Consider the following 25904-nt stretch of genomic DNA (forward strand, 5'->3'; position numbering starts at 1 on the left):
ACTTGCTCTAGAGGATTATTTTAACTTCACTTGAAATCTGTTCTTTAACAACATCCATAATACAAGTTGTTAAATGATTGTCAGAAAGTGGCTTCAAGTACTCCATGATGCTAAATAATCTTTCGTGAGTGTTCGTATCCAGCGAAGAATTTCAGAAGTTCTAAAAATTTTATTCACTCATGCCTCAGATTCCTCACGAGTTCGGAGACAACTTTTGCCATGCTGAAAAGCAGATAGTCGTAATGCATCTATTCCGCTTCTGTTTCTGTAACCTTCTCGTTGTGTTTCAATGTTCCAATCGTGCTGCTTGTGAAAGAGCATGGTCAATTCTTACTGTGCTTAGCTGATTGTATTTAACAGTTGCTGTAACATGTGAAATTGAACCTTGGTCCTTTTTAGCATTCGAAATAAAATTTTGATGCCTCTTCGCCTAGTCCCCACTTACGCGATCAACCGTCAACCATTCCAAATAACACACAGTAAGAACAAAAGTTGTTCCTTACAACGCTGCCACTTTACCACCGTTTTGAATTTTACTATTGTGTTTGAAAGCTTCTTACAAATTTTCCCTAAAATTTGATAGACAAACTGCGTCAGCTTTCTTTCTTACACTCTTGCAAACACCACAATTGCATTGTGTGTGTATTTGGAAGAAAAGCGGTAGAGAAACAATAAACACTTGAATGAAGCCCTAGGTATTACGTCAAGATAGTAAAAGAACTCAGCAAAATTTGTTACGAGAGCTACAAGAGGAGGAATTCAAGTCTTAACATATAAATTACTTATGAATGGATGAGATTATTTCAGTATTTGCTCAGTAAAGTGGATTCTCATGTTACAAAACAGAATGTCTTCTGGACATACAGCATTTCTAAGAATAAACTGTGTCACTGCGATTTCTTGATACATGAGAGCTACTCTGGTTTATGACACGGCACATTAATATCACATTGTAATCAAACAAAATAATTTCAGAAACGTGTCAAGCGATTTATAAACCGATGAAGGTGGAATATGTGAAGGTAAATAAACGTTTAGTACACTTTATGGGGACTATAAGAACAATTTTTAATTTTAAATAGTGTTACCACAACGGCAAAATTAATACAAAGTTCGAAACAGATGAAGCGCTTTTTAATTTGTCGCATCCAGAATCTAAAAACAGACAAAGTAGAAAGGAAAGCTAAGAAAGAATTTTTGAGTGTGACCACATCCTCTATTCCGGTTTGCTGCATGTATGTTTCCAGATGTAGGGATGGATGGCTGTAGCTGTGATTGTGGACATGAAGTCGAGTGCAGTATATTCCACCTCCCATCAACACACAAATGATAGCATGCATTATGCCCCTTGCCCCCCCCCCCCCCTCCCACCCATAGCCCAAGCTACTTTATTTTTAAAAATTCGACGAAACTAACTTTGAAGCCATATTTACAAACACACTCCAGACACTTCCAACAGCTGTAGCGACGCCAGCGCTCGAAGGTGAAAAGAAAGCTTCACGCCACAAGCCCGAAGTGCGGCACTCAATGTTACGAGCGTTAATGGGTAACATCGTGTGACAGATACCACGTGTAATCTACTCTAGCGCCCTCCGTACCAGCAATCGACGTGGATCACTTCTGGATATTAGACAGACTCACAATCTACAAGTCGACAGAGAACTCTCAGGGCGGACTTTCCAGCAATTCGCTGGGATAGGGAAAACAGTTTCAGTTAAGCTATCAAGGAAATTTAATAAACGCGATATTCCACTTCAGCAAGAAAGATGGCACACTAGCGTCCACTGTAACGTTTCTTTCCTTATGGGTAGTTAAAAGTGAGAGAAATATTCAAATAAATGAAAAAAAAAATAATATGCGCATAATTATGAGTTTAACCCCACCGTGGCATCATATTTGTAACGTGTCCTTCCTGTGGCAGTATCCGTACGCGCATATATATATAACTAACCTTTGTAATCTACTGGACCATTACTATTATTTACCCTCTATGCCAACTCTGTTACATTATTTCAATGTATGAGATCGTGGTGTTACTGAACACCATCGTCAACCGCTGTTTTAAGGCTCGTTGACTGCACGACACTGCTGTCAATGATCTACTGGTCTTCCTGAAAACAGGCCTTCAGGTCCGACCTATGGAGAATAATTGCTTATCGCAATGTGCCGCTTAAGTATGTCGTTCATCTTGCTTTCAAATAACGTGACCAGAATTTCGTGATACATCTACCTAAAAAGTATAAAATCATTTAAGTAGTTCAGTGCGGTAGTATTAAAAGGTTCACTACAATAACTGCAGAGACCGATATTTATGAATGATAATCTTATTATTCCATAAAAAAATAAGACGTAGGAATTTCGGCAACCCTCCTCTTAGTACATCGAATGTCAAAACAGAAGTGAATCATAAGAAGAGAAAGTCTTCGTTTCTTTACAAAATCACTTGGTTTTTTCGAAAACTTAATTTGTTTTTCCTACAGAGGTCTCCTTTTACGTTTCATACATACAAGCTCTGAGTTCTCATCAACATCTGTTACTAAATCAATTGCTTTATATATATTATTCGTGACACAAGAGTTTTTAATATTGGATAGTTCCTCTTTTTTTTTTTTTTTTAGATACACTTCAGTAACCTTCTGAATTCTGGAAGCTACTGTATAACAGTATCTCATTCTAGCATTCAGGTAAAATTGGAGTGGTTACTTGACTAGACTACACACCAATTCCTTCCTTCACACATACTTGCAAGTTAACAAAAAATGACTATTTTGGGCAAAACGTTTGTGCCTTCGTTCCAGAAGTGTGGAAATATTTTGTCCTTGTTCCGGACTGATATATTGGTTTGATCACCAAGTTGTTGAGAAAATCGGACCTAAAAAACCAATCTGAACATTTGGACTTACTTAATTTCAATGTGTCTGATTACTTGAATTGTACTGCTTCTTACAGTCTATTACATCAACTTAGAAACTTCTTCTGTGTTCTACTATGGTGCTTTTAGTGTTTCCGCATACCGCAGCACGCAACATAGTTTTGCAGACGATAAGTGAAACTGTTTCATAGAGAAGAGAGGACAAAGAGACGATCTGGCTTTAAGTCGATTCGATAGCATAAGACCAAAACGGGCGGATTTCTCAGGTTTTTACTACATATGAACACTTTTCACGCTCTCCCGTGCAACGTGGCTGGTAGACCTCCCTTGATGCAAAATCGTAAGGTCTTAGCTCATGTCCAAGGCACAAAAGCCGGCTTAAAACTCGATAATCCATAACTAAAGCTTGAATTGTACTGCTTCTTACTGGCTATTACATCAACTTAGAAGCTTCGTCTGTGTTCTACTATGGTGCTTTCAGTGCCTCCGGATACCGCAGCACGCAACATAGCTTTGCCAACGATAAGTGTAACCGTTTCAGGCCAGACAATCGTGTGGTTCCTGAAGAGTAGTTGCAGGGGCAACAGTCTGGATGATTGACTGATCTGGCCTTGTAACATTAACCAAAACGGCGTTGCTGCGCTGGTACTGCGAACGGCTGAAAGCAAGGGGAAATTGCAGCCGCAATTTTTCCCGAATGCATGCAGCTTTACTGTATGGTTAAATGATGATGGCGTCCTCTTGGGAAAACAGTCCGGAGGTAAAATAGTCCTCCATTCGGATCTCCGGGCGGGGACTACTCAAAAGGACGTCGTTATCAGGAGAAAGAAAACTGGCATTCTACGGATCGGAGCGTGGAATGTTAGATCCCTTAATCGGGCAGGTAGGTTAGAAAATTTAAAAACGGAAATGGATAGGTTAAAGTTAGATATAGTGGGAATCAGTGAAGTTCGGTGGCAGGAAAAACAAGACTTTTGGTCAGGTGAATACAGGGTTATAAATACAAAATCAAATAGGGGTAATGCAGGAATAGGTTTAATAATGAATAGGAAAATAGGAATGCGGGTAAGCTACTACAAACAGCATAGTGAACGCATTACTGTGGCCAAGATAGACACAAAGCCCATGCCTACGACAGTAGTACATGTTTATATGCCAACTAGCTCTGCAGATGATGAAGAAATTGATGAAATGTATGATGAGATAAAAGAAATTATTCAGGTAGTGAAGGGAGACGAAAATTTGATAGTCATGGGTGACTGGAATTCGTCAGTAGGACAAAGGAGAGAAGGAAACATAGTAGGTGATTATGGATTGGGGCTAAGAAATGAAAGAGGAAGCCGTCTGGTAGAATTTTGCACAGAGCTTAACTTAATCATAGCTAACACTTGGTTCAAGAATCATAAAAGAAGGTTGTATACATGGAAGTATCCTGGAGATACTAAAAGGTATCAGATAGATTATATAATGGTAAGACAGAGATTTAGGAATCAGGTTTTAAATTCTAGGACATTTCCAGGGGCAGATGTGGACTCTGACCACAATCTATTGGTTATGACCTGTAGGTTAAAACTGAAGAAACTGCAAAAAGGTGGGAATTTAAGGACATGGGATCTGGATAAGCTGAAAGAACCAGAGGTTGTACAGAGTTTCAAGGAGATCATAAGGGAACAATTGGCAGCAATGGGGGAAAGAAACATAGTTGAAGAAGAATGGGTAGCTCTGAGGGATGAAGTAGTGAAGGCAGCACAGGATAAAGTAGGTAAAAATACGAGGGTTGCTAGAAATCCTTGGGTAACAGAAGAAATATTGATTTTAATTGATGAAAGGAGAAAATATAAAAATGCAGTAAATGAAGCAGGCAAAAAGGAATACAAACATCTAAAAAATGAGATCGACAGGAAGTGCAAAATGGCTAAGCAGGGATGGCTAGAGGACAAATGTAAGGATGTAGAAGCTTATCTAACTAGGGGTAAGATAGATACTGCCTACAGGAAAATTAAAGAGACCTTTGGAGAGAAGAGAACCACGTGTATGAATATCAAGAGCTCATATGGCAATCCAGTTCTAAGCAAAGAAGGGAAGGCAGAAAGGTGGAAGGAGTATATAGAAGGTTTATACAAGGGCGATGTACTTGAGGACAATATTATGGAAATGGAAGAGGATGTAGATGAAGACGAAATGAGACGTAAGATACTGCGTGAAGAGTTTGACAGAGCACTGAAAGACCTGAGTCGAAACAAGGACCCCGGAGTAGACAACATTCCATTAGAACTACTGACGGCCTTGGGAGAGCCAGTCATGACAAAACTCTACCAGCTGGTGAGCAAGATGTATGAGACAGGTGAAATACCCTCAGACTTCAAGAAGAATATAATAATTCCAATCCCAAAGAAAGCAGGTGCTGACAGATGTGAAAATTTCCGAACTAATCAGTTTAATAAGTCGCAGCTGCAAAATACTAACGCGAATTCTTTACAGACGAATGGAAAAACTGGTAGATGCGGACCTCGGGGAGGATCAGTTTGGATTCCGTCGAAATGTTGGAACACGTGAGGCAATACTGACCTTACGACTTATCTTAGAAGAAAGATTAAGAAAAGGCAAACCTACGTTTCTAGCATTTGTAGACTTAGAGAAAGCTTTTGACAATGTTGACTGGAATACTCTCTTTCATATTCTGAAGGTAGCAGGGGTAAAATATAGGGAGCGAGAGGCTATTTAAAAATTGTACAGAAACTAGATGGCAGTCATAAGAGTCGAGGGGCATGAAAGGGAAGCAGTGGTTGGGAAAGGAGTGAGACAGGGTTGTAGCCTCTCCCCGATGTTATTCATTCTGTATATTGAGCAAGCAGTAAAGGAAACAAAAGAAAAATTTGGAGTAGGTATTAAAATTCATGGAGAAGAAATAAAAACTTTGAGGTTCGCCGATGACATTGTAATTCTGTCAGAGACGGCAAAGGACTTGGAAGAGCAGTTGAACGGAATGGACAGTGTCTTGAAAGGAGGATATAAGATGAACATCAACAAAAGCAAAACGAGGATAATGGAATGTAGTCAAATTAAATCGGGTGATGCTGAGGGAATTAGATTAGGAAATGAGATACTTAAAGTAGTAAAGGAGTTTGGCTCTTTAGGAAGTAAAATAACTGATGATGGTCGAAGTAGAGAGGATATAAAATGCAGACTGGCAAAGGCAAGGAAAGCGTTTCTCAAGAAGAGAAATTTGTTAACATCGAATATAGATTTATGTATCAGGAAGTCGTTTATAAAAGTATGTATGGAAGTGAAACATGGACGATAACTAGTTTGGACAAGAAGAGAATCGAAGCTTTCGAAATGTGGTGCTACAGAAGATTGCTGAAGATTAGATGGGTAGATCACGTAACTAATGAGGAGGTATTGAATAGGATTGGGGAGAAGAGAAGTTTGTGGCACAACTTGACTAGAAGAAGGGATCGGTTGGTAGGACATGTTTTGAGGCATCAAGGGATCACAAATTTAGCATTGGAGGGCAGCGTGGAGGGTAAAAAATCGTAGAGGGAGACCAAGACATGAATACACCAAGCAGATTCAGAAGGATGTAGGTTGCAGTAGGTACTGGAAGATGAAGCAGCTTGCACAGGATAGAGTAGCATGGAGAGCTGCATCAAACCAGTCTCAGGACTGAAGACAACAACAAGTCTATCCGTGTCATAGAGAAGAGCGGCCTAAGAGACGATCTGGCATTAAGTCGATTCTATAGCAAATGACACAAAAGGGCGGATTTCTCAGGTTTTTACTACATATAAACACTTTTCACGCTCTCCCGTGCAACGTGGCTGGTAGACCTCCCTTGATGCAAAATCGTAAGGCCTTAGCTCATGTCCAAGACAGCAAAGCCGGCTTGGAAGTCAATAATCGATAACTGAAACTTGAATTGTACTGCTTCTTACTGGCTATTACATCAACTTGGAAGCTTCGTCTGTGTTCTACTATGGTGCTTTCAGTGTCTCCGGATACCGCAGCACGCAACATAGCTTTGCAGACGATAAGTGTAACCGTTTCGTAGAGAAGAGCGGCCAAAGAGACGATCTGGCTTTAAGTCGATTCGATAGCATAAGACAAAAACGGGCGGATTTTACAGTTTTTAGTACATATGAACACTTTTCACATTCTCCCGTGCAACGCGGCTGCTTGTCCTCCTTTCATGCAAAATCTTAAGGTCCTAGCTCATGTCCAAGGCACCACAGCCGGCTAAAAAGTCCATAATCGTTAACTAAAACTTGATTTGTACTGCTTCTTACTGGGTATCACATCAACTTAGGAGCTTCTTTTGTGTCTTATTATTATTTTCAAATCAACAGCTCATTGCATGCACTCCTTACTAGAAACATGAATAATCTCCACAAAAATTTGGAAGTTAATTACTTTGGTGCAAGAAAGTCTCGATCATTCAGGAAAACGAATTTTCAATAACTTGTCAGCAGCCATACAAGTTCTACTACTGTCAAAATTCAGTTTAAGAGCAGCCTAAAGGATTTATTTAACCATCTCCTCCGACACCATTAATGTATTGAATTTTTTAGTAGAACTAGGGCGTGCGCGATTGAGAGTGAGTGAGGAGTGAGTTAGAAAAAGAGAGAGAGAGAGAGAGAGAGAGAGAGAGAGAGAGAGAGAGAGAGAGAGAGAGAGAGAGAGAGAGAGAGAGAGTGGGGGGGGGGGAGGGTGTCAAATAGTACGAGTACGATCAGAAGTACGTTTAAATTTTCATCCCTCATTTCACGTCGATGATCAGTCCACTTGCGATCTGTGGAAGGTAAATTAGCATATTAGTTTCCCACTGAGCATCTCCTCATTATGGATTATTTGCAACAGAAACTACATATAGTCTAATCTAACCGTCTTGTCTGTCCTATCTCTGTTGAAGGGTACACATGAGACAGATGCCTTCTTATTGTTGTTGTTGTGGTCTTCAGTCCAGAGACTGGTTTGATGCAGCTCTCCATGCTACTGTATCATGTGCAAGCGCCATCTCCCAATACCCACTGCAACCTACATCCTTCTGAATCAGCTAGTGTATTCATCTCCTGGTCTCCCTCCTCGACCTTTACCCTCCGCGTTGCCCTCCAATACTAAAATGGTGATCCGCTGATGCCACAGAACATGTCCTACCAACCGATTCCTTCTTGTAGTCAAGTTGTGCCACAAAGTTCTCTTCTCCCCAATACTATTTAATACCTCGTCATTAGTTAAGTGATCTACCCATCTGATCTTCAGCATTCTTCTGTAGCACCTTATTTCTAAAGCCTCTAGTCTCTTCTTATCCAAACTCTTTATCGTCCATGATTCACTTCCATACATGGCTACACTCCATACAAATACTCGGATAACACACTTCCTGATACGTAAAGCTATACTCGATGTTAACAAGTTTTTCTTCTTCAGAAACACTTTCCTTGCCATTGCCAGTATACAATTTATATCCTCTATACTTCGACCGTCATCAGTTATTTTGCTCCCCAAATACCAAAACTCCTTTACTACTTTAAGTGTCTCAGTTCCTTATCTAATTCCTTCAGCATCACCAAACATGTTTCGACTACATTCCATTATCCTCGTTTTGCTTTTATTGATGATCATCTTATATCATTCTTTCAGGACACTCCACTCCATTCAGCTGCTCTTCCAGGTCCTTTGATGTCTCTGACAGAATTATGTCATGAGCGAACCTCAAGGTTTTAATTTCTTCTCCATAGATTTTAATTCCTACTTCGATTTTTCTCTTTTTTTCCTTTACTGCTTGCTCAATAAACAGATTGAATAACATCGGCGATTGACTAGAACCGCATCTCACTACCTTCCCAACCACTGCTTCCCTTTCATGCCCCCTGACTCTTGCAACTCCCATCTGGTATGTGTACAAATTGTAAATGGCCTTTCACTCACTGCATTTTACCACTGCCACTTCAGTATTTGAAAGAGTTTTCCAGTCAACATTGTCAAAAGATTTCTCTAAGTCTACAAACGCTAGAAACGTAGGTGTGCCTTTCCTTAATCTAGCTCTTAAGAGAGGACTTAGGGTCAGTATTGCCTCATGTGTTCCAGTATTCCTACGGAATCCAAACTGGTATACCCCGAGGTCGGCTTCTACCAGTTTCTCCATTCGTCCGTAAAGAATTGGCTTTAGTATTTTGCGCCTGTGACTTACTAAAGAAATAGTTCGATAATTTTCACATCTGTCAACAACTGCTTTCTTAGAGATTGGAATTATTATATTCTTCTTGAAGTCTGACGGTATTTCGCCTGTCTCATACATCTTGCTCATCAGATGGTAGAGTTTAGTCAGGGCTGGCTCTCCCACGGGTGTCAGTAGTTATAATGGAATGTTGAATACTCCCGGGGCCTTGTTTCGGCGTAGGTCTTTCACTGCTCTGCCAAACTCTTCACGCAGTATATTATCTCTTATTTCATCTTCATCTACATGCTCTTCCATTTCCAAATTCTGTTTTCAAGCACATTGCCCTTGTATAGATCTTCTATATACTCCTTCCACCTTTCTGCTTTCCCTTCTTCGCTTATAACAGGGTTTCCATCTGAGCTCTTGATATGCATACAAGTGGATCTCTTTTCTCCAAAGCTTATATTTTTTAATAATTTATTGTTCCGTGGGACCATATTAAGGAGAAATCTTCATGGTCATAGAACGAGTCAATACATGAAATTATAACACGATAGTAGAAACAGATAAAGTGAAATATAAAAACATATTAAGGCGACAAGTTGTAAGTTTAAATAAAAAAATTAACTACGTAACACTGAAATTTGCATAATTTTTTAGCTCTTCCAGGAGCTCCTCGACCGAATAGAAGGAGTGAGCCATGAGGAAACTCTTCAGTTTAGACTTAAAAGATTTTGGGCTACTGGTAAGATTTTTGAGTTCTTGTGGTAGCTTATTGACAATGGATGCAGCAGAATACTGCACTCCTTTCTGCACAAGAGTCAAGGAAGTGCATTCCACATACAGATTTGATTTGTGCCTAGTATTAACTGATTGAAAGCTGCTAACTGTTGGGAATACGCTAATACTGCTAACAATAAACAACATTAAAGAAAATATATGCTGTCAGGGCAATGTCAGAATTCCCAGACTATTGAATAGGGGCCAACAAGAGGTTCTCGAACTTACACCCCATATAGCTCGAACAGCCCGTTTTGAGCCAAAAATACCCTTTTTGAATCAGAAGAATTACCCAAAGAATATAATACCATACGACCTAAGCGTATGAAAATATGCGAAGTAGATTATCTTCCATGTTGAACTGTCACTAATTTCAGATACTGTTCTAATGGTAACTAAAGCAGCATTTAGTTTCTGAACAAGATCCTGGACATGGGCTTTCCACAACGGCTTACTATATATCCGATCGCCTAGGAACTTTAACTGTTTCGTCTCGCTTATAACATGCCCATTCTGTCTGATCAAAATATCGGTCCTTGTTGAATTGTGAATTAGAAACTGCAAAAACTGAGTCTTACTGTGATTTAGCATCAAATTGTTATCCACAAGCCATGAACTTATTCCATTAACTACATTATTTGATACTGTTTCAGTATTACACACGAGATCCTTCACTGCCAAACTGGTGTCATCAGCAAACAGAAATATTTTTGAATCACTTGTAATACTAGAGGGCATATCATTTATATAAGTAAGAAACAGCAGTGGCCCCAGAACCGACCCTTGGGGGAATGCCCTCTTAACAGAGCCCCATTGCGAATGATTATCACTACCACTCTCAATATCGCAGAGAATTACCTTCTGCTTTCTGTTCTTAAAGTAAGAGGGGAACCAATTGTATGCTACTCCCTTACTCCATAATGGTCCAACTTGTGCAGTAATATTTTGTGGTCAACACAGTCAAAAGCCTTCGTTAAATCAAAGAAAACACCTAGCGTTCGCAACCTTTTATTTTATCCGTCCAAAACCTCACAGAGAAAAGAGAATATGGCATTTTCAGTTGTTAAACCATTTCTGAAACCAAACTGTACATTTGACAGCAAATAATGTGAATTTAAATGCTCCAGTAACCTTGTATATACAACCTTCTCGATAACTTTAGCGAACTCCGATGGCATGGAAATAGGTCTAAAGTTGTCAACATTATCCTTTCTCCCTTTTTATGAAGTGGCTTCAGTAGAGAGTACTTTAATCGGTCAGGAAACCGACCACCGCTAAAGGAAAAGTCACAGATATGGCTAAGTACTGGGCCAACATACACAGAACAATACTTCAGTATTCTGCTAGATACCCTGCCATATCCATGAGAGTTCTTGGTCTTTAGTGATTTAATTATTAACTCAATCTCCCTCTTGTCAGTATCATGGAGGACCGTTTCAGGTAACAGTCTCGGAACACTTTTTTCTAAGAGCGCTATATGATTCCCTGTTGGGGCTAGGTTTCTATTTAGTTCACATGGTACAGTCACAAAGTGATTATTAAGTACTGTACATATATGCGACTTATCAGTAACACGAACATTCCCACTACGCACTGATTCTATATCGTCGACCTGTCTCTACAGACCAGCCACTTCATTTACGACTGACCATATGGTTTTAATTGTATCCTGAGACATAGCTATTCTATCTGCATACCACTTTGCCATACCAGTTTACATATGATTATATGAATTAAGGAGATCTACCAGCATCCTTTTACTTGCACAATCACCTTACAATTAATATTGAAATCACCACATATAAATAATTTTTTGTATTTCCTACAAAGTGTACCAAAAACCTCCTCTAGCTTTAGCAAAAATGTTGTGAAATTGGCGTCTGTGGCTCTGTAAATAACAATTAGAAGTTTAGCTCCATTAAATTTAACCATACCTTCACAACATTCTAACACCTTTTCAGTTCAGTACTTAGAAACATCAATTGACTCTAATGGGATGCTGTTTTTCACATACATGGCTACTCCCCCACACCGAAAAGAGCTCCTAGAAAAGCTGCCAGCCAACCTGTATTCTGGTAAAGGAAGCCTCTGAATTATCTCCTTATTTAAGAAGTGCTCAAATATACCAATAATTTCAGAGTCAACATCTATAAGCAGTTCACTAACTTTATCTCTAACATCTTGTATATTTTGATGAAATATACTAATTGTCTCATTACTTGGATACTTAAGCTTTGTCAAAAGTGGATCTTTTGTTAGAGAGACTTCCCTTAAGCAGGAACACCTATCAGCTGACTGGTGCAGCTCTAACATCAACTACTGCAGGAATTTTCCCATGAGTGATCCCACCACCTCGATCTATGCTGTCACTTTAATTTTCCTGTAGGCGGTGTCTATCTTACCCATGGTGATTTTCGCCTCTACATCCTTACATTTGTCCTCTAGCCATCCCTGCTTAGCCATTTTGCACTTCATGTCGATCTAATTTTTGAGACGTTTGTATTCCTTTTCGCCTGCTTCATTTACTGCATTTTTATATTTTCTCCTTTCATCAATTGAATTCAATATTTCTTCTGTTACCCAAGGATTCCTACTAGCCCTCGGCTTTTTGCCTACTTGATCCTCTGCTGCCTTCACTACTTCATCCCTCAAGGCTACCCATTCTTCTTCTACTGTATTTCATTGCCCCATTCCTATCAATTGTTCCCTTATGCTCTCCCTGAAACTCTGTACAACCTCTGGTTCTTTCAGTTTATCCAGGTCCCATCTCCTTAATTTCCCACATTTTTGCAGTTTCTTCAGTTTTAATCTACAGTTCATAACCTATAGATTGTGGTCAGAGTACACATTTGCCCCTGGAAATGTCTTACAATTTAATACCTGGTTTCTTACCATTATATAATCTATCTAAAATCTTGCAGTATCTCCAGGTCTCTTCACACACGCGAGACAGATTTTCACGATTCTTGAACCAAGTGTTAGCGATGATTAAGTTATGCTCTGGGCAAAAACCTACCAGGCGGCTTCCTCTTTCATTTCTTACCACCATTCCATATTCACCTACTACGTTTCCTTTTCTTCATTTCTCTACTATCAAATTCCAATCACTTGTCACTATTCTATTTTCATCTCCCTTCACTATCTGAATAATTTCTTTTATCTCATCACACATTTCATCAATTTCTTCCTCATCTGCGGACTACTTTTAAGATTATGGTAGGTGTGGGCTTCATGTCTATCTTGGCCACAATAACACGTTCACTGTGCTGCTTGTAGTAGCTAACCCGCATTCGAATTTTTTTTTATTCATCATTAGACCTACCCATGCGTTAGGTTCATATTGGCCTTCCTAATACTTAAATCTATATTCGATGTTAACAATGACGCCGGTGGATAGACTATATGAAATTACTGATCGTCGATAAAGTCGCGAATATAACCGACATGCTATTGGGCCCTTCGCAGGGAAAGGGTTTTCGCCGCAAAAAGCGGGAAACTGGAATCCAGCAAATGAGTAAAAAATATATATTCAGTGACAAAAAATTAGTGTACGTACACAACAATAGTCTGGGATTTCTGTATTACATAAAACAGTTTTTGTGATTGTATCTTGCAGCTTTAGTTATTTTTAATTAAAAGAGATTTTAAAAGGACAGAAAGAGCGTTTTGGTCTACGCTACACATCGTTCTGTTAGTATAGTCTTGACTTCGTAATCACTTTCGTGGACTTCTGCAACTCTCAATCAAAATCTCCAACCTAATCGAGACAATACGCTACGATACAGCCGACATGATGACAAGAGAATGGGCTACATCAAACTCGAAGTAATTTTATATAGATAAGGATCTCAATGACCTGTGTACGTCTAATATAAAAGATCTCCTAACTATTCTCCTCAAATAGATCGCCATCTTCACTTGACCTTTAACTGAAACTGTTTCAGAATTAAAGACTGAATTCAAAGAAAATTTGGCTTCCAGTCACAAAACTAGAAAAATAAAAATAATAAAAGTGAGAATGTGAAACAGGTTAGCAATAACCACAAACAGGAGATTCTACAGAAAATCAAAGTGAGAAAGGAAATTATTAATATTATCGACCGTTTAGGAACTCTATGCTACGAAAGGGATGAAACCACATATAGAATAACTGGTGGAAAAGTTAGTGTGTTTTAAGATTAAATCCAAACAACAATTAGAGAAAAATATATCGAAGCTAGGCCTATATTACGAAAAATTGCTAAATCTCGAGGCATATTGTGTCCTCCAGTATTTGATGAAGTGTTTGTGCCCCTAGCACGGATAAAACAGGATCTACAGCATCAACAGAAACTTCGGATATGTGTTTCATATTTCATCCAAGCCTACAGTCTATAAACACTAAAACAAAATACCACTACAGGGAAACTACCTACGAAGAAGTTCTTGGTAAAACTATGTAGCTGTAGTTGCCTTGGACTAACGACGTGTGATTATCAATGTAACCTGTACAGACTGTACGCTTTCCAAAGCTGTTATCCATGAAAAAGCTAAACGACGTTTCGTGAACAAAACACAATTTAAGACCGGACAACTAATAAAATTATCTGACAATAGGCACTGTTGAAAATTTGTGCCAGACCAGGATTACCACCCGAGTCTCCTGGTTACTAGGGAGAGGCAATGATCACTGTGTCCGAATTACGCAGTGGTCAACATAATAGCACGAACTGCCCGAGCATGCCGTTCGTCAGATCCAAATTCTCAATTTCTCCATAGACTGCTAATGCAGTGCTCCTTGAACATTATCCTCCTCGCCTTAATTAAACAGACACAGAATATATACAAGCTTGGCCTTACGAACATTGCAGACGCCGTCTATGCAACACGCGTCACACTTCAAAGAGTTTACCAATACATTGCATTGTTTACTATCGACCACGGATCAAGCAACGTAAAAAGCACTGCGTCTACTGAGATCATGATTCAGAGTTTTTTTTTAAAAAAAAAGAAACTAATAAGTCGCCTACATATTATAGTTGCTGCCGAAAGAGGAGAATCACTATTTTCCCACAAACGGAAATATAGTTAAAATTACGCTTCTAATTCGGCTAGTTTCGGCGGTTACTAAAATTTGTAGTGAAAGTTACATAGGGAACTCTCCCGTCCCCCCACCAGAAACGTAGTTTTCGTCGCTGTTGTGCGACTTTTGTACACAGCCAGAGAAAGTGTGTTAAACATGGCGCGGACGGAAACACTAGGCTACGCTACAAGGAAATCTGCTTACACAACGTTTACTCGGCATTAATAATCGTTGGCGTAAACATCTCTCAATCAAATTACCCCCTTCCAACCTAACTTAGATCTCGGGCTACACTGCCCATAGGCCTGTCATCACAACCAAAATTTCAGTGTGTGGGGGATATCCTGTATTTCTCGCTAATCTCTCTCTAGGCAAAAATGTCAGTTATTGTAGATTGGTGGCAGTCTCAACTACAAGATTTACTAATGATAAACACTATTGAGGCGGCTCGTAATTTTAGAATAGTTCTCTTCGTCTTACTTGGCATAAATTGTTCGCTGGCGTCCCAGCAGCTAGCTCCTTCAGTGTCTGCTTCTGCCATCGCACCACGCCAGTCTGTTGTTATCCTAGCAGACAGAACGCACCGCACATCCGACAACTTCGGAACCACTCAACTGGCCAGTTAGCAACTGAGCCGAACACTGTTTACACCGTCAAAGGAAAACTATGCAAAGATGTACACTCGAATGGCACGACTGAGTAGTACACACACACACAAACACACAAACAGTAATATCTGTAGGATGTCCATCGACACGCGCAGAACGAAATTCTTCTCGCGAACGTACAGCGTCTCCGAAAAAAATCTAGTGACTATATTCCGGCATTACGGCCAGGTTCTCATTCAAATGAGCAAAAAATGTTATATATTTTTTTTGAGACAGTGAAAATACACTTGAAGGATCTGTTTGGGAGTTACGAGTGATCATACTATGAGCTTTATTTTAGATTTTCAGTAAAAAAAAATGGCGCCCGCAATTATGATTTGATCACGCGGACTGCGTGCAGTGTGGCCTCTCAGATGTTACCTGAAATCAAAAATGGATGACATCAGTTGATACTAAATTACTTCTCTGAAATTGAAAATGGAAAACATCAGTCGATATTACATAAAATTTATGGGAGCGCATACCTAACCGCAATGAAACAACCGTAAATTTAACGATACGGTGCTAATTCGAACTCTGAGTTCGATTTTTTGGGTGGTTTATTTCACTCCTTATGCCTTCACAAAAATTACTTAATATTAATCAGTGTCATATATTATAGGTATAAGCTCCTAAGAAAAGTGTTTACTTTTCTGGGTCAGAGGTAGAAGTTAAGAGATTGAACCATTTTTAGTTAATGCTGCATGCCGTTCTGAGAAAATTGTTTCTCCAAAAAAAAAAAAAAAAAAAAAAGTTCAACGTCTAGGGAAACCTTTTAGTTATATTATTACTTCGATTTGCATGAACTGAGGGTTACATGTATATTTTTAATGTCGCTGAACACGAATCTGCAGTAAGATTTTCAATATTCAAAACGGCTAATGCAATACGGAGAGCACAGGATTATGCTTTGTCCAATTTTTACCAAAAATGCATTTTCGTTATTTACGTTTAGTGTGCAATCCAAGGAGCACTTTTCAACCCTTCCTCTGGCTGGAATTGTTCCTAGATAGCAACTCCCTGTTCTTCTTGGCAGGAAAAGCCGATCTGTCTAACCTGGATATGCAGCACTCGTTATTCGTCAGTGTTATCGGCGAGTATGTTTGCAGTATGAATCATTTTGTGCACGTGCGTCACGGGACGAGCTTTGATCTACATCTATATGGATACTCTGCAAATCACATTTAAGTGCCTGGCAAAGGGTTCTTCGAATCCCCTTCACAATTGATAGTTAATTGAAACCCTCAGCTGCCGACAGGTGTTGTTGATATACTTCGATGGGGACAGCTGAAAATGTGTGCCCCGACCGGGACTCGAACCCGGGATCTCCTGCTTACATGGCAGACGCTCTATCCATTTGAGCCACCGAGGACACAGATGAATACCGCGACTGCAGGCATTTATCCCTTACACGCTTCCCGTGAGACTCACATTTCCAACCGGCCACAATCCACAAACGTAATGTACGTAATAGGTGTTTGCCCATCCACTCAATACTGGCCCACACTAAGGTGACGATTCCCGTAAGATTTCGGGCAATCTGTGCGCATTCGCACAGACGAAGGTCAATGGCTGGGTAACGTTTAACCATATATATGAAGATAGTAACTGTTCTCGAAAGAACAGGCGCCACTGACGACCGGGCAGCTTCTCTAGAATACATGGTAGACCGGCCTATGTGGCCGAGCGGTTCTAGGCGCTTCAGTCGGGAGCCGTGCGACAGCTACGGTCGCAGGTTCAAATCCTGCCTCGAGTATGGATGTGTGTGATGTCCTTAGGTTAGTTAGGTTTAAGTCGTTCTAAGTTCTAGAGGACTGATGACCTCAATTGTTAAGTCCCATAGTGTTCAGAGCCATTTGAACCATCAGTCCCTGTGCTTACACACTACTTACATTAACTTATGCTAAGGACAACAAACAAACACAACGATGCCCAAGGGAGGACTCGAACCTCCAACGGGGGGAGCCGCGCGAACCGTGACAAGGCGTTTGAGACATGGCGCATACCCCGCGCGGCTCATGGCAGTCGTGACACTGCTTCAAACAATGGGCTGTAGAAACTTTTTTAAAGCACGGATTAAGAAAAAAACCTTTCCGTTCCAAGAGTCTGGACAAGTACACCTTAAAAAAATGCAACTACAAAGAAATTGAATTTTCGAACTTTTTGGATGAGAACCTGTCCCTACGGAACACCGTTGATAAAATGTCACAGGGATTATGTACTCAGGTTTCACATGTGGATTACCAATTCCTAATCGAGGAATTTGCATCTCCCACCTTGGAATTCTCAGTACAGAATTTTTATCCATTACGAGATTCTCAGCCACTTGCAGAAGTGATTTCCCGTGATTCTGCAAAACTTTTCCGTTAGCCAATCGTAGCAACTATAATATTTGGTTCCTGGTGCATGACATGTCTCTTAACTTAAAGTGACCAACTCATTTGCATAAAGAGCTAACTTATCATCCGCTTCTTTACTTGCGTAGACCGTTTATGGTCTTCAAAGATTTTTTTTTCTTTAATCGTTTTTTTATGTCTTTTATAAACTGCAACACTTTCTAAACTTAACGCCATTGAAGCATCGTCTTTTACTGAATGACCAAGAAACAATGCCGACAGCTGGAGTCGAAGGTTTTTGTTAATCAAGCCGTTTGTATTCTTGTGGTGATATCTCCATAGAATCTTTCATTCCGCAACACATATTTCTTTTATATAACTGAGAAGTGAAATACCTGTTTTCATAGATGCAGATTTAACATATTTTAATATAACGCAATAAATATTTCATTAAAATTTTCATCCCCTTACTATCGAAGTTCCAAAACCACTGAAACACATAGTTTTTAAAAATTCTAACAGAGGAGCCGAATACGAATTGTCAGATATATTTAGTAATGCTTTCATAATGAACCATTTTGAGAAACATCTCACACCCTTTAGGAGTTAGGTTTTCAAAAACAATTAAACATGTATTCTTCTATTTAGAACCAAGGAGCCAAATTCAAATCTTCATCCATTTAATTCTAAAAATGCTTTCATAGTGAAATATTTCATAAAACTTTTCATCCCCTATTTCACTCTATTAATGAGTTAAATTTCCAAAATCAACGAAACACATTTTTTTACATCCAACTGAGAAGTCAATTACCTATTTTCATAGATGTAACTTTAACAATGCTTTAGTAGTTCTTTAATAATGATTTATTTTCAAAAAACCTTCACTATTTATTCTATCCCCCCCCCCCAATGAAAGAATTTCGGAAAATGATAAAAACCTTTTTTTTTGTTTCTGGCTGAGAAACCAAATGTCAATTTTCGTAGTTTTGTAGTTCTAGCTTCAACAGTGACATAGGGACATATTTTTTTTTAAAAAAAACTTTTCAACCCATATTTCACCCCCTTAGGAGTGGAATTTCGAAAAATCTCTTCTTAAATGGTGCTTTCAGCGTAATATTTACACCTTCATCAAATTTCAAGTCTGTATACTTTGCAGGTTGGGCTGGAAGGCGATGAGTGAGTGGATACATGTGCCCCTATCGCATCTCCTTGGAGGTTGTAGTTCCAAAAACAGTGAAACACGTATATTTCAATAACAGAATTTCCATATATTTATCTTTAAAAATTCTTTCACACTGAATTATTTTCATAAAACATTTCATCCTATATTCCCCCTCATTATGAATTGAATGTATCAAAAACAGTGAGACATGTAAATTTTTTTTATTTTTACTTCAACCGAGAAGCCAAATTCAGGTTTAAATATATTTAGCTTTAAAAATGCTTTCATAATTAAATATTTCATGAAACATTTCATCCTCTATGTAATGGGATTGTGGTAGTGACACACCAAAATCACAATAGTAATCCGTTGTAGTTGCTACACATTTTATTACAATCAAAAGCATTATAAAATCACAATCACAAAAATACAAGAGATTGCCTTATAAGGCCAGATCAGATGGACAAATAATAAATAAATTTTTTTACGTGGAACAAGACCCGTTAAACTTCAAATTTGGATATGACTAGGTAAATATACTTAGGTAAGGCTTTACTTAAATAGTACAAATGTGCATAGAATGTGCAGCAGAACTCTCATTACTTCCAATCAGCAGAGAAACAGATTAAGCCTAAGAAACAGATTTTTTAACGTTTGGCTACTCAACTTTCCATAACAAAACTATATACAAATGATTAAAGCAATTAAGGAGGTACTTTATTTTTGACCAAACCGACCTTCAAATTTACTTACTCAATTGATTAATCAACAATATTCTTAGAATGATTACAACTAGAACATGACCATATGACAATTCCCTTAAAATAAGGTTGCTTCAATATTTTCGTGTGAATTGGCGATAGACGCGAGCAGACCAAGGATTCAAATCAATGCGAGAGATCCACGAGACAGGGAGTGACATAGAAATATACTCAACTTGACAGTGCAATTGAACTTTGGATGCTATAGTTCTCCACCGGAACGATGGAATCACGCGAAAGTGACAACATAACCGAAGATGTAAAGGAGAGGACATGGCCTTAAACATCTCTCTGCCGCCGTGGTGCTCTGTTCCCAGTATGCTAGCGTCGACCGCTGCCAATTATCTCTAACACAACACACATCAAGGGTAGAGAGTTTTCTGAGACATATACTACACAACCTTATCTGGAGAACAGGTGATCATTACAACTGAACTGAAACAAATGAGCCTCCGTCAGTTACTTGCCCAGTGCCAGCCCTTAAACTTTGATTAATAAGTTCGCTAAAAGTCATGCCGAAGTTAAGATGACAAGATTTATCTCCAGGTTCCGCATATTAGGGGCAGAGACAATGAATTGGCGACGCTCTTAGCCGTATGTTCGCGGGAGAGTCTGGGGAAGGCAAGGGCCACGTGGAGCCGGATCTTGGAGCGAATTTCCTTCTCTCTGAGACACCCGGTTTCTTCTGCGACTCAGCCGGCAATCAGGCTGTGGACCCCAGGTGGGGACCGAATAGGCAGCAGTAGGCGGATGGCGACGTCGTTACTGGCTATTGCCCTGTTGCCTTCGGGGGGGCGGGGGGCTCTTGTGTAAAGGGGGAGACAACCGTGGTGAAGTGAAGGTCTCTATTCCACAGGAACGAGTTAGCATGATATATCCACGATTCGGTGGTCGGGGGTCATTTGGCGCTATACAAGACCTAGAACCGAGTTCGGGAACACATGTTTTGGCCCAACCTATATCGCGATGTCAGGAGATTTGTTGGCAACTGTGTCCAGTGTAAGCGCGGTAAGCCCGATGTGGGTCCGTGCAGAGAACTACTACAGTCGCTTAGGGAGCAGTGTCCTCTGGACCGCGACTCAAAGATCGAAGCAACGATCGATGGAAACTGGCGCCAGAAACGCACCAGCTCACTCTATTTCATCCCCTTAGGGGTTGAACTTCCAAAAACACTAAAACACGTATTTTCTTATTTGTAACCTTGAAGTCAAATACCAATTTTCGTAGATGTAGCCTTAAAAATACTTTCATAGTTATTCCATAATTATTTATCTCAAAATAAAATGTTCACCCGCTATTTCACCTCATTCCCAGTAATAATGGAACACATATTTCTTTATTTCTGACCTAGAAACCAGATACAAATTTTCGTATGCCTAGCTTCAAAATTACCTTAATAGCTACATGTTTCAAAAATCCTATAATTTCCTGTGTCTCCCCCTTTCAGTGTAGGAGGGATAGTGTCGTACAAGAGACAGTATACTCAGTAGACAACGAACAGCTAGTTGTGAAATCAGCGACATAGGAACCGAGACTGACACAGAAGGTGCTGAAGGTGAAGCACACTAGACTCGTGTCTACCACGGCTTCTAATAATATCGATTTACCATGAACGGAAGTTCCGAAAAGTGAGCAAGTAATTTTACAGTAAATTCAGTACCGATGGAGAGGATATACAACGAAAAACATTTCTATAAAATTTCAGAAATAATGAAATATTCCACTCAAGTCGCGCGGCAGAACACGCAATGGATATGCTTGCACTTAAGACGGAAAGCCCCACGTGCTTACGCAGGCTTACGACAGATCTCAAAATTCGGCAGTAGGCGTAAGCCAACCTCGTGTGCTGCTACCTGTTGTTGATGCCAGGCATCAAGGTCTCAGTAGTACGGCCATGCACTGGAGAGTAGTTGCTTTGTAAGCACTCCGTCTTCAGTCCACGAGTGGCCTACTGGGACGGGACCATCCGACCGCTGCGTCCATCCGTGGAGGATGCGAACAGGAGGGGCGTGGGGTCAGCACACTGCTCTCCCCGTCGTTATGGCGGTTTTCTTTGACCGGAGCCGCTACTATTCGGTCGAGTAGCTCCTCGATTGGCACCACGAGGCTGAGTGCACCCCGAAAAATGGCAAGAGCGCATGGCGGCCTGGATGACCACCCATTCAAGTGCCGACCACGTCCGACAACGCACTTAACTTCGGTGATCTCACGTGAACCAATGCAACCTCAGGGGCAAGGCCGTTGCCGCAGATATTTTAGAGTAGTTGCTAACGTTTCATAATTATCTAGTTTACGGGGAAAATGTAAAAATGGCGATTGTCACCGAAGCTACAACTAATCGGAACTTCTGGTTAGTTATCAAGTGGTCTTGTGTGCGAGCCTGAATTTTTCATCCTTTGCGGTGGGAATGATTCAAACCTGTCATGTTCTTCTTATGAAGTGTTCTATTTATTTTACACACAATGATCATTTGTAGTTGTGTTGAGTTACTACCTTGATAAATTTTTGGATGGCGCACGTATCATAACTGAGATCTGCGCTTGCGCTTAATGGCTGAAGGTGAATTAGCGTAATGAGTAGTAGCGAATGTTATAGTAACATGTTTGTAAATTATTTCAGGTAAATTACGTTAGTCGTGTAATATTATCCGTATACCAGTACAGTATGTGGGCCCATTACGTTAGTCATGGAATACTATCCGTATAAGACTATGTCACCTTGATGTCCCGGAATTTGCTTTAATTTTGGAATCCACGAAAGAACTGGAAATTTTCCTTTACACAGCTTTCCATATAACTTCTATTACAGTGATTCAGTCTTGTCTGTCACTCGACTTTTCTGATCGGGAAATAAATTCTATCGCTCAGATGCTTATTACCTCTTCGTGTTTCTATTTGCCGATATTGCTCATAAACACTTGCATATCTCAAAGTTGCTATGGACAGTGATGGAACGACACACTTTTCTATGGCGACACTGCAGTTTAGAGATAGAAAAACCGATCGGTTAAAACGATATGGGTATTTTAGTTCTGAATAACCCATGTCTTTCGGTATTTGTTTGCTCTCGGTTATAACAAGTATCTTTTTTTTCCTGATAACCACGTAAAAACAGATATATCGATTAGCCACAGCAGCCGCAGTAAAATTTTTAGTTTTCAAGTAAACCTTTTTTTAAAAAAGACGAGTAATTTTTATTCGTAAGATTTCCATAGCTCTGAAATACTGCGTTATTACAGAAAAATGGGAAAAGTGATGTATGCCACTTTAATAACACTGCTGACAGAAACGAGCAACAAATGGATTGGTCCAGCATTGCCGAGACAATATTGTGCCTGTTATACAAGCAGTGCGCGAGACTGGACGCAGTTTCTCGCTGTTGTCGAACGTCAGTTGTAACACAGAATGGCACCATCTGGAAGTCTGGAAGTATTTTACGATATGCGGTAACGAGTGAAGCACATGGGTTGATTTGGTCGACTTGAAACATCATACAAGGAAAAAAGTTAAAATTTCCGGGATAAAAATAGAAAGTGCCTGATCTGCTGCCTGTGTCTACGTAGTATGCCGTTATCTGCTTGTAGCCCTTGAAAACAGAGAAATTAAAACGAAAAAGAGTTCTCCAGCCGAAGTATTCACCCTTTATTGCAGGACTATACGTAACTCCCGCATAGTGCTGTGATAACCGATTACAATATAATTTTTGAGCAGAGCTTCTAAAAACTAAAATCAGTAGGAGAATACTGGCAGTTTTCTGTAGTACGGAAGCACTCGCCATATTTTGAGAGAAGCAGCGAACAGCTGACAAAGTTTTATTTGACTATTTATTTTAAATTATGTCCGAAAGAACAGACACCATATCCATATACGTATATGGTTCTGGCAATACCAGCCATGACCTTCTTCTGTGAAGATGCACACGTATTCCCCGAACTGTTACGGCACTTGGTAAGAATGTCTTCCACGAGTAATGAGTGTGTTGGTGTGAGACACTACGAATGTAGTGTGTGCACATACTATGTGAGTCTCGCGGGAGGCCTGTGCGAGATAGTCCCTGCAGTCACTATCGTCTGTGCCCTCGGTGGCTCAGATGGACAGAGCGTCTGCCATGTAAGCAAGAGATCCCGGGCTTTAGTCCCAGACGGGGCACACATTGTCACCTGTCCCCGTTGATGTATATCGACACCCGAGAGCAGCTGACGGTATTAATATAATTCTAATTTCGTTCTGGACGGCTGCAGGTCATCATAAAAGTATTTAATTTTACGTGTTGATTCCATTTATCAAGAAACTGAGAAAGTCAAATTTTTTAAATCTTTGTAGGATTCCTACGTTTACTAGAGGAAATAATGTAAATAAAAGACTGAAAATCGGTTATTACAAGCACTGGAATAGTGACGGGCTTTAACAATTAGGTTAAAGTGAGCCGAAAACCAGTTGTTTCAGCGATAACCGACATTCCCACTGGAGTTCTGCGTGGTAAGATTGACGCGCAATTGACGCATGGTGCACGGAATGGCAATTGAATCTCAATGTAGACAAGTGCACTCCGACAACAGAGGAAGTGGGTTACAATACGCTTGTTCGCCCACTGCTTGAATACTGCTCAGCAGTGTGGGATCCGTACCAGATAGGGTTGATAGAAGAGAGAGAGAAGATCCAACGGAGAGCAGCGCGCTTCGCTACAGGATCATTTAGTAATCGCGAAAGCGTTACGGAGATGACAGATAAACTCCAGTGGAAGACTCTGCAGGAGAGACGCTCAGTAGCCCGGTACGGGCTTTTGATAAAGTTTCGAGAACATACCTTCACCGAAGAGTCAAGCAGTATATTTCTCCCTTCTACGTATATCTAGCGAAGAGACCATGAGGATAAAATCAGAGAGATTAGAGCCCACACAGAAGCATACCGACAATCCTTCTTTCCACGTACAATATGAGACTGGAATAGAAGGGAGAACCGATAGAGTACCCTCCGCCACAGACCGTCAGGTAGCGTGCCTAGTATGGATGTAGATTTAGACATCTAGGACAGTTTTTCAGGAAGGTTACTGCAGCTCTGATGTTCTCAAAATGAACGGGCCAGCCATTGGCGTCCTCGAGGGGGAGGGGAGGAGGTGGGGAGGGGAGAAGAGGCAAAGGGGCACTTTCACCCATAGCCCCCAACCCTCCCTGGAATCTGGAGTAAAGAGGTTTTATTCGTTACAGTATACTCATACTCTTCCAGATAAGACTTCTCCACAATACTGCTAAACCTTAGCTTTGACCAGTTGTAGCGCTTATAGAGTTAGGGTCTTGCAGCTTGTTGCATCTCGTAACTGACCAGCTGATTTGTACACACAGTGCCAGTTTCAGAATCATGCACTCCAGCCCCGACGCGCCTCCCGCACTCCCCTCCACTGGAAATATTTCTGCAGATTCCAGTCTGCCACTGTGCATATGTTTTGATAACATCCTGGTTTTAATAGCATCGAAGGAACAGCATTGTGCAGTAAAGGGTAGACCTAGCACAGAACACACCATTCACATTGAAACGCATCACTTAGTAGATGGTGAAGTACTCTGAAGCTAGCCAGATAGAAACAGAAGTTCCTGGCACTATATTTGACCCAAATTCTAATCTTACACTAATCTCTTGTATCTACCTACCACGCCCTCAAAAAGCCAACGATTTACTATTATCAGAAGTTCCGAAAAATGAGGAAGAAATTGGCCCACACTTTTTTCCGTTGTGTATTATTTCGATTCCCCCATAAAGGGAATGGACTTGTAGCCACAGGTTACACAAGCGATAGATGGCTTAAAATACATAAAAAGAGATGACAATAAGAGACGATTTTTAAAAACACAATGATACACGGTATTTTCGATTTTTACAGGAAAATAATGGATGAAAAAATAAAGGTTTTTGAAAAATACGCTGGTGGACAATATTGGGGAATTTTTATCTTTATAGATGACTAGCGGAAAAGCATGGCGTTGACCAGGCATTTATTTACAGCTGTGCGTCCACGCCCGTACAATGCAGCGTCTGGCCTTGTCCTGAATTTTTATAACGTATCTCCTGAAACATGTGTCGTACAATGATATAATTTTGTAGGTACGTTCAGCGTCATATGCGGATAC

General features: G+C 40.2%; 1 non-coding gene across 1 annotated transcript; it reads right to left on the reverse strand.

Moving 5' to 3' along the window:
- Positions 1–16819: 16819 nt before the first annotated feature.
- Trnat-ugu (transfer RNA threonine (anticodon UGU)) lies at positions 16820–16893 on the reverse strand. Its single transcript has one exon. It is a non-coding gene; the product is annotated as a tRNA-Thr (tRNA).
- Between the last annotated feature and the right edge of the window lie 9011 nt (positions 16894–25904).

This window comes from Schistocerca gregaria, unplaced genomic scaffold, assembly GCF_023897955.1.
Source record: "Schistocerca gregaria isolate iqSchGreg1 unplaced genomic scaffold, iqSchGreg1.2 ptg000177l, whole genome shotgun sequence".
In the NCBI taxonomy this organism is placed as follows: Eukaryota; Metazoa; Arthropoda; class Insecta; order Orthoptera; family Acrididae; genus Schistocerca; species Schistocerca gregaria.